Source organism: Macrotis lagotis, chromosome 8 (assembly GCF_037893015.1).
Source record: "Macrotis lagotis isolate mMagLag1 chromosome 8, bilby.v1.9.chrom.fasta, whole genome shotgun sequence".
Lineage (NCBI taxonomy): Eukaryota > Metazoa > Chordata > Mammalia > Peramelemorphia > Peramelidae > Macrotis > Macrotis lagotis.
In genome coordinates this window covers 17,632,000-17,642,598 of record NC_133665.1, presented here as the reverse complement: position 1 = coordinate 17,642,598, position 10,599 = coordinate 17,632,000, and positions in this window count along the sequence as shown.

Here is a 10,599-nt window from a genome sequence, read left to right as displayed (position 1 = left end):
AGAGACAGAGAGACAGAGAGAGACAGAGATAACCAAAAAAACTTGTAGGCTACTTCTCAAAATGATGCTAGTTTATCATGAATATTTTCTTCTAAGAGACAATGGACAGGAAGAACATTTAATATTATGCAAAATGAAATTGTTTATATTTGCACACAAATGGTTGGTTATTGACATAAGGGTCATTTCTAAGGCGGTGTCAAAAGTGACATTCTCAAAAACTAATGACATATTATAATTTTACATGGAAACTATTTTAACCTAACACTATTTCTGGTCATACTTTAGACAAAAAGAAAATATTTGTTTTAGTTCTGTCCAAATATTTTTAGAAAGATTTCACTCATTCATTTATTCATTCATTTATTCATTTATTCATTCATTCATTCATTCATTCATTCATTCATTTATCTGTTCATTTATTTATTTATTTAATTTATTTATTTTACAATTTCCCCCTAATCTTGCTTCCCTCCCCCCACCCCTTACAGAACTCAGTCTGTTAGTCTTTATATTGTTTCAATGGTATGCACTGATCTAAGCTGAATGTGATTAGAGATTATAACATTCAGGAAGAAACATAAAGTATAAGAGATAGCAAAATTGCATAATAAAATAACTTTTTTTTTAATTAAAGGTCTTTGTTCTTTGTTAAAACTCCACAATTCTTTCTTTGGTTACAGATATTATTCTACATCGCAGATATCTCAAAATTGTGCCTGACTGTTGCACTGATGGAATGAGCAAGTCCATTAAGGTTTATCATCAGCCCCATGTTGCTGTTAGGGTATACAATATTCTTGTGGTTCTGCTCATCTCGCTCAGCATCAGTTCATGCAAATCCTTCCAGGCTTCCCTGAATTCTCATCCCTCCTGGTTTCAAATAAAACAATAGTGTTTCATCACATACATATACCACAGTTTGTTAAGCCATTCCCAAATTGAAGGACATCCACTTAATTTCCAGTTCTTTGCCACCACAAGCAGGGCTGCTATGAATATTTTTGTACAAGTGAAGTTTTTATGCTTTTTCATCATCTATTCAGGCTATAGACCCAATAGTGGTATTGCTGGATCATGACTATGGATTGCTTTGATTTCTTAATTTGTAAATTGCCTTTGCCATATCCTTTGACCATTTTTCAATTGGGGAATGGCTTGTCTTATTAAAAATTTGACTGAGTTCTCTGTATGTTTTGGAAATGAGTCCTTTGTCCAAAATACTAGTTGTGGGGTGGATAGGTGGCGCAGCCCTGGAGTCAGGAGTACCTGAGTTCAAATCCAGCCTCAGACACTTAATAATTACCTAGCTGTGTGGTCTTGGGCAAGCCACTTAACCCTATTTGCCTTGCAAAATCCTAAAAAAAAAAAAAAGAAAGAAATACTAGTTGTAAAAATTGTTTACCAATTTACTACATTTCTTTTGATCTTGGTTACAGTGGTTTTGTTTGTACAAAATCTTTTTTAATTTAATGTATTCAAAATTGTCTAGTTTATTTTTAATGATCTTCTACATCTCTTCCTTGGTCATAAACTGCTTTATTTTCCATAGATCTGACAGGTAAACTATTCCTTGATTTCTTAGTTTGCTTATGTTTAAATCCTGCAACCATTTGGATCTTATCTTGGTATAGGGTATGAGGTGTTGGTCTAATCCAAGTTTCTGCCATACTAGATTCCAATTTTCCCAACAGTTTTTATCAAAGAGAGAGTTTTTATCCCAATAGCTGGACTCTTTGGCTTTATCAAACAGCAGATTATTACAATCAGTTCCTATTATTGCACCTAGTCTATTCCACTGGTCCACCACTTTATTTCTTAGCCAATACCAAACAGTTTTGATGACTGATACTTTATAATGTAATTTTAGATCTGGTAGGGCTAAGCTACCTTCTTCTACACTTTTTAAAATGAAATCCCTGGAGATTCTTAATTTTTATTTCTCCATATGAATTTACTTACAATTTTTACTAATTTACTGGAATTTTGATTGGTAGGGCACTAAGTAGTTTAATTTTGGTAGAATTGTCATTTTTATTATATTAGTTTGGACTATCCATGAGCAGTTGATATTTTCCCAGTTATTTAAACCTTATTTTATTTGTATGAGAAGTGTTTTATAACTGTTTTCAAAAAGTTTTTGAGTCTGCCTTGGCAGGTAGACTCCCAGGTATTTTATATTGTCTGAAATGCTCTTTCTAGCTCTTTCTGCTGCATCTTCCTAGTCACACATTCATACACAAACACACACACACACACACACACACACATATATGAGAATGTTGAGGATTCATGAGGGTTTATTTTATATCCTGTGACTTTGCTAAAGTTGCTAATTATTTCTAGTTTTTAGATGATTTTTTTTGATTCCCTAGGAATGTCTCTCATGTCTTTAAATGATTTTTTGGGATTTTCTAGGAAATTCTCTCATGTCATCTGCAAAGAGTGAGAATTTTGTCTCCTCCTTCACAATTTAAATTCCTTCAATTACTTTTTCTTCTCTTATTGCTGAATTTAACATTTCTAAAACAATATTGAATAGTAGTGGTGATAATGGCATCCTTTTTTTACCCTGATCTTATTGGGAATGCCTCCAGCCTATCCCCATTGCATATAATACTTGTTGATGGTTTCAGATAGATACTGCTTATTCTCTATGGAACAATCCATTTATTCCTACACTCTCTAGTATTTTTAGTAGGAGTGAGTGCTGTATTTTGTCAAAAGCTTTTTCAGCATCTATTGCTATAATCATATGATTTCTGATAGGTTTGATATTGATATAATTAATTATACTCACAGTTTTCCTAACATTGAAATTGCATTCCTGGGATAAATCCTAGTTGATCATAGTGTATCATCCTAGTGATAACTTGCTGTAAAAATATTGCTAAGATTTTATTTAAAATTTTTGTATCTATATTCATTAGGGAGTTAGGTCTTCAATTTTCTTTCTGTTTTAACTCTTCCTGGTTTAGGTATTAGCACCATATTGGTGTCAGAGAAAGAGTTAGGAAGAGTTCCATCTTCACTTATTTTTCCAAAGAGTTTATATAGAATTGGAACCAATTGTTCCTTAAATGTTTGATAGAATTCACCTGTGAATTCATCTGGCCCTGGAGATTTTTCTTAGAGAGTTCAATAATGTCTTGTTGAATTTCCTTTTCTAAGGTAAGGTTATTTAGGTATTTAATTTCCTCTTCATTTAACTAGGGCAACTTGTAGTTTTGTAAATATTCATCCATTTCACTTAGATTAACAAATTTACTGGCATAGAGTTGGGCAAAATAATTCTGAATTATTACTTGAATTTCCTCCTCCTTAATGGTGAGTTCACCTTTTTCATTTACGATACTAGCAATTTGGCTTTCTTCTTTCATTTTTTATCAAATTGACCAGAGATTTATCAATTTTATTGGTTTTTTCATAAAACCAACTCTTGGTTTTATTTATTAGTTCAATAGTTTTCTTGCTTTCGATTTTATTAATTTCTCCTTTAAATTTTAGAATTTCTAATTTGGGATTTAATTGGGGGATTTTAATTTGTTCTTTCTCTATTTTAGTTGCATATTTATTTGCTTGATTTCCTGTTTCTCTAATTTATTCATGTAAGCATTTAAAGATATAATATATCCCCTGACAGCCACTTTGAGTTTTTGGTATGCTGTTTTATTATTGTATTTTCTAGGATGAAATAATTAATTCTTTCTATAATTTGTTGTTCGATCCATACATTCTTTAAAATGAAATTATTTATTTTCCAATTAGTTTTGGGTCTATATCTCCCTGGCCCAATATTTCATGTAATTTTTATTGCATTATGATCTAACAAAGATGTATTTACTATTTCTGCCTTTCTGCAATTCATCATTAGGTTTTTATGTCCTAGAAGGTCAATTTTTGTATAAGGGCCATGTACTGCAGAAAAGTACTTTCTATATCTATTCAATTTCCTCCATAGGTCTATCATGCCCAGGTTTTCTAAAAATCTATTTACTTCCTTAAATTCATTCTTGTTTATTTTATGGTTAGATTTATCTAAATATGAGAGTGGGAGGTTGAGGTCTCCCACTAGTAGAGTTTTGCTGTTTATGTCTTCCTGTAGCTCTTTCAACTTCTCTAAGAATTTGGATGCCATACAATTGGGTGCATACATATTTAGTATTGAAATTACTTTATTGCCTATGGTACCTTTTAGGAGAATATAATTTCCTTCTTTATCTCTTTTAACACTATCTATTTTTGCAGCTTATTTGTCTGAGATAAGGATTGCTAGCCCTACTTTTTTTCACTTCAGCTGAAGCAAAATATATTTTTCTCCAACCTTTTATCTTTACTCTCTCTCTCTCTCTCTTCATATATATATATATATATATATATATATATATATATATATATATATATATCTATATATATCTATATCTATATATATATATATCTATATATGCTTCACATGAATTTCTTGTAAGCAGCATATTGTAGGATTCTGGTTTTTAATCCACTCTGCTATTTGCTTACATTTTAAGGGAGAGTTCATCCCATTCACATTCAAAGTTACAATTACTTACTCTTTATTGACCTTCATATTATCTTCCTCTGTTTGTATTTTTTCCTCTTTTCCCACTTTATCCATATTCCCCAGTATTTTGTTTCTGAATACCACCACCTTCAGTGTGTTTGCCCTCCAATATCAACCCTCCCCACCTTTTCCCCTTTCCCCTTTCCTTTCCCTTCTTCCTTCCCTTCCTTCGGTTGGATCCCCTTTCCTTCCCCCTCCCCTTTATCCCTTTTAATACTTGAAAGGTAAGATAAATTTCTTAACTTAACTGAGTGTATGTCTGTTAACTTTAAGCCAAATCTCATGAGAGCAACATTCAGGCAGTTCTCACATCCTCCCTTCCTCCCCACTATTGCAATAGGTCCTTTGCACCTCTTAAAGTAATTTACCCCATTCAGTCTCCTCCATCCTCCCATCTCTTTACTGTCCCCCCTTTTAAGGAGGTATTGTTTTTAAATCATTCTGAGTCACAGGAAATTCATGAGTGTTCATCACTTCTGGCTAAGTATATTCTCTCTAATAGAATTACAACCATTGAGAGTTATGAGTCTTTCTCTCAGGTAGGGATATAGCCAATTTCATCTTATTGGATAGCAGTTTCATGAATAAGTCAGGAGTGTCCATATTCTCTCTAGTAGAGTTACAATTCTGGGGAGTTATTAAAGTCTCCCAGGCAGGGATATAGCCAGTTCATCTATTGGATAGCAGTATATTTTCTTTTTCTTTACCACACCCCCTTGTTTTTATCTTTTCATGTTTCTCTTATTTGAAGTCCAAATTTTCTATTAAGCTCTGGAAAAGTTGGAAGTCTTCTATTTCATTGAATGTCCATCTCTTGCTCTGGAAGAGAAGGCTCAGCTTTGCTGGGTAGTGGATTCTTGGCTGCATTCCAAGCTCCCTTGCTCTTCAAATATTTCATTCCAGGTCTTTTGATCCCTTAATGTTGATGCAGCCAGGTCCTGTGTAATCCTTACTATGGCTTCTTGGAATCTAAATTGTTTCTTTCTGGCTGATTGCAGGATTTTCTCTTTTATCAGATAGTTCTGGAATTTGGCCAAAATATTCCTTGGCATTTTCATTTTTGCATCCCTTTCTGGAGGGGATCAATGTATTCTTTCAATAACTATTTTGCCCTCTAGTTCTATGATATCAGGGCAGTTTTCCACCACTAAATACTGTAATAGTAAGTGTAGGGTTTTTTTTTCTTTTTAATGTTTTCAGGAAGACCAATAATTCTTAGGTGATCTCTCCTTGATCTATTCTTGAGGTCAGTGGTTTTGCTGATGAGGTATTTTACATTTTCTTCTATTTTTTTCAATTTTTAAAGCTTTGTTTAACAGACTATTGTTGGCTCATGCAGTCATTAGTTTCCACAGACTCCATTCTTTTTTTTAGAGAAGAAGTTTCTTCATTTACCTTTTGCAACTGCCTTTTCCAACTGGTCAATTCTACTTTTGAAAGTTTTCCATTTGACCATTTGAGGTTTTGAGAGAATTGTTTTCTTTTTGCATTTGTCCAATTGTATTTTCCAAGGATTTGTTTTCTTATTGCAAGGTGTTAATTTTCCCTCCCAAATTTTCCAATTGATTTTTTTAAGGTTTTTGCAAGGCAAATGGGGTTAAGTGGCTTTCCCAAGGCCACACAGCTAGGTAATTATTAAACGTCTGAGACAGGATTTGAACCCAGGTACTCCTGACTCCAAGGCTCGTGCTTTATCTACTATGTCACCTAGCCACCCCTCCCCCAAATTGATTTTTAAACTCCTTCCTGATTTCTTCAAAGAAGTCTTTCTGTGCTGGAGACCAAATCATATTCTATTCAGAGGTTCTAGATCTCTCTGAGTTGGGGTCTTTTCCTTCTTGTAATTTTTCTATGGACCCTCCTTTCTGCTGGCCTTTCTTCATTTTCCTAAGATTCTGTGTTGGGGAGGGGGTGTTCACAGAGCTTTGGTGTTGAGATCCCTAGAAGCTTTACTCACTAGGTTTAGTAACTCCAAGTGGGCCAGCTGGTCAGGGGTGCTGGTTGATTTCTTTGGAATGTCTGTGACCTTGATTTGAGGCCCTCTCCCTTGAACTGGAGGGGGTGGTTGAAGCTGCTGAAAACTTTTATCTTTCAACAATGGTGGGCTATTCCCTGGGGCAAGGTAATTTCTCTCCATATTCACAGCTGAGGAAGCTCTGCTGCTCACACCTTAGCCTAGGGGGAGATGGGCTGTAATTGTATTTGTTCTGGTGAGATGCTTCAACTGAAATGAAGGTATGGACTTTGAGTACCTCCAGACCAAAGAAGCCCAGGGATTGATGCCCTCTCCCACACTGGAATGCACCTTCCAGACCTGCTGGTAAGCTCCAGACTGTCAGTCCCACAGCCAGTGCCTCTGCTCCCCAGTTGGCTCATGTCTTTGTGGCTCATAAGCTAGTCCTGCTCTCAGACTCTCACCCCATCCTGTGCTCCCAGCAGAGTTTCTGTTTTCCTCACCTGGCTCACCCATGATCACAAAAGACAAACCTTGAGGTAGATGTTCTTCTCCTAGCTTCTCATTCTGGGTTTTGTCAACTGGATTTCTCTTAAGAGGTTTGTTTCATGTTATATATGAGGGAAGATCTGGAGACCCTAGCACAAAGCTATTTTTTACCTGACAAATAGACATTGCTATTACTCATATGATTTGTGTTGTGATAATTTTCAAATATTGCAGAGCTGATATTTTAAAACTTGGTTCAATGATGACATTTTATATATTTACTTAATTTTCAAGAAACTGGGGATAGTGTTCATATATATGTGTGTGTAATAAATATTAAACATAATGAAATGAATATGGCATAATGGAACTAACTTGTCAGCTGTCTTTGTTTTTAAATTGAGACTATCTTTCAAATATGTTGTAGCAAAATGGAAAGAGGTATCAGGAGATTTAGGGATCAAGGTTTTTCATTACTTATTCTCAGTTCTTACATCTAGTTCCTTCATCTATTAAAAAACAGCATGTGGACCATGTAATTCATAAAGTCACTTCCAGTTCTAAAATCCAATGATTTTATTACTGATCCAAAGACTGTGACCTTTCAGATTTTGGAGACACTATATCACATTTACTGTCCATTAGGTCTATACAGTACAGCATAACTGAAAATAAGGATTTAGTGAAAGGCAGATGGTTCTCAATTCTAAACAGATGGTGGGAGTGCCATTGTATTTTGCCCAACAATATAAAGGTACATTATGCTGAAATTCAGTATTTCATATTTACTTTCACAAATAATTGCTTACTCCAGTTAAAAGTATGTTATAGGAAGACTTGTGATAGAAATACTATCCGCATTCAGAGAAAGAACTGTGGAATCTGAATGCAGATCAAAACATGCTATTTTCCCTTAAAATTTTCCCTTCTTGTGGTTTTCCCTTTTGTTGTGAGTCTTCTTTGACAGCCTGACTGAGAAATATGGAAATATGTGTAGCAAGATTGTATATGTTTAACCTATATCAGATTATTTAAAATTTTAGGGTAAGGGAAAGAGAAGCTGGGAGGGAGAAAATTTTTAAAAATGAATTGAAGGGGTGGCTACGTGGCACAGTGGATAAAGCACCGGCCCTGGAGTCAGGAGTCCCTGGGTTCAAATCTGGTCTCAGATACTTAATAATTACCTAGCTGTGTGGCCTTGGGCAAGCCACTTAACCCCATTTGCCTTACAAAAACCTAATAAAAATATAAAATGAATTGAAAATTATCTTTACAGATAATTGGAAAATAAATAAATTTTAGACCCAAGAAAAAAGTAAAAGACTAGATGGTTTCTGAGAGGTCTCACAGAACCAATTCTAGATCTATTAAAAATTATACAGCAAGAAAAAGAAAAAAAAGAAAAATGATATTAAAAGAAATTCATTATTTCTATATGCCTTTTTTGAACTTACCTAATGCCAATAAACTTGTTTCTTAGAGAGGAAAAAAGTATATTATAAAATATTTATGAATTACTAAGTTTACATTTTTACTGAAAAATTATTAATCCATAACTGATCCATAAATTCATTTCAGAATTGAAACATCATGAGCTCCAATAACATCACATTTCCTTTGTCCCACCAGAGTTGAACTTACTAAAGGCATCAAAGAATATGAAACCTGGATTAAAATTTACAAATATTTGGTATTCTATAATTTTTCTTTATGTGAAAATGACATTGCTATAGTGTCCTTCACCAATAATATTACTTTTTAATGTTCAAATAGTACAGTAGGATGGCATGCAAAATTTGTGATTATATGCCATCAATTTTATCTACCCAGATTAAATCTTTAAGCAAGAACTTTAAAAACCAACAACTCTGCCATCTGGACTAAAAGAAAGTAAAGAAAACAAAAATCCAGCAATGAAATAAGGGAATTAATTCCTTTAAAGACTTTTTAGTAGAGCAACAAAAGTCTTTATTATTTTACGAAAATATTTCCTTATTTTTCTACAAAACAAAAACTGAATGCCAATGGCATCTTAATGTCAAAAAGTAACATTTTTTTAAGGTTAAATGTACTATACATAGTAGGTTAATGCATTTTAAATGAATGCATGAATAAAAATAGATATCACAAAATTTTTCTAATGCAAGTAAAATTTAAAATGTTAAAGAAAGTGTGTATTACAAAAATAAACATTTAATTTTATTTCTAAATCATTTTTTAAAAATTCAATAAATCTAGACTTTGAAACTTAGCTTTTAAGTTACTTCTCATGGAATAGATTGTGACTGGTGCTCCTTTGCCTTTCCCATTTTTTTTACCTTAAAACATAAGCTATATTGCTTATGCCACATATGAGAAACATGAGAGACAATACCGTGAATTAAGGGAATCAACCTTGGAAGAATTGGATTCTTGTCCTGCCTAACACTCATAGCTATGTGATTGTGAGTAAGTTGCCTAGCCACTCAGTAAACAAGGCAAGTTTTTTTAAGACAATAAATTACAGAAATTTTGCTTAAATTGTTGTAAGGAAATTCCAAATCAGAAATTTCCTATGCTGATCAAATCTCAGGTCTGGACAAATTTGGACCAAAAAAATCCATGTGTGTTTGTGTTTATGTCTAAATCCAATTACATATGATTTATAACAAGGTATCTTGCTGTGAAAAAATAATCCATTTTCTCCAAAGTTGTCATAATATTTAGTTTTGAAGTCATCACTTTTCCTTAACCTATTTTCTGTCAGCAGTGGGTAAAAATTTCAAGGTAAAATCTTTATTTTTGTAACTATTTTCTGTCTCCATTTTAATGCCACTGGAATAATTTTTTGGAGATATTTTCTGGTCTCTATAATATTATTATAGACATTGGATGGTGTCAAGAAAACTTACATTAAGATAATCATTTATTCCACACACTCTGCAATTTTGACACTCCATCACTGTATTAAAAATTATTTCTTTTTCCACTTCCATGTCCTCCTTCCTTCTCCAAATAATATCATGTGACTTTTTAATTTTTAAATTAAAATTAATTTTGTTTTCTAACACTTCTTGAGCTAGGTAGAGACAATGGAAAAGGTGCAGTGGCAAGAAAGCACATGAGTGGTCAAGGGACAGACACCTTTTCTCCATGCTGGATCTATATTGATCTAGGCCCAGTCACTTTCTCGGGGCTATTTACTTTTCCTTTCACTTTCTTAACTGTCTTTGCTATTCTCTCTAGCCACTGAAACTCATCTTGCTGCTTCTCCAAAGAAGCTAACCTTTGGGTTTTTTCTAAGAACCTGTGAGCTTTTTGCAGTTACCTGTGAATTAAAATATAAGCTTTTTCTTACTTTCCTGAATCAAGAGAGCCTGGTGATTCTTCACCAAAAACAAACTCACATTGATCCTTAATGTCCCCTCCATGAGCCCATTTCCCAGCATCAATATTACAGCAAATTTTTTTTGAGGTAGTTGATATTAAGTGACTTGCCCAGGGTCACACAGCTAGTAAATGTCTGAAGCTGGATCTGAAATCTGGTCCTCCTGACTCCAGGACCAGAGTGCCACATAGCAGTCCCTGACAATTTTTA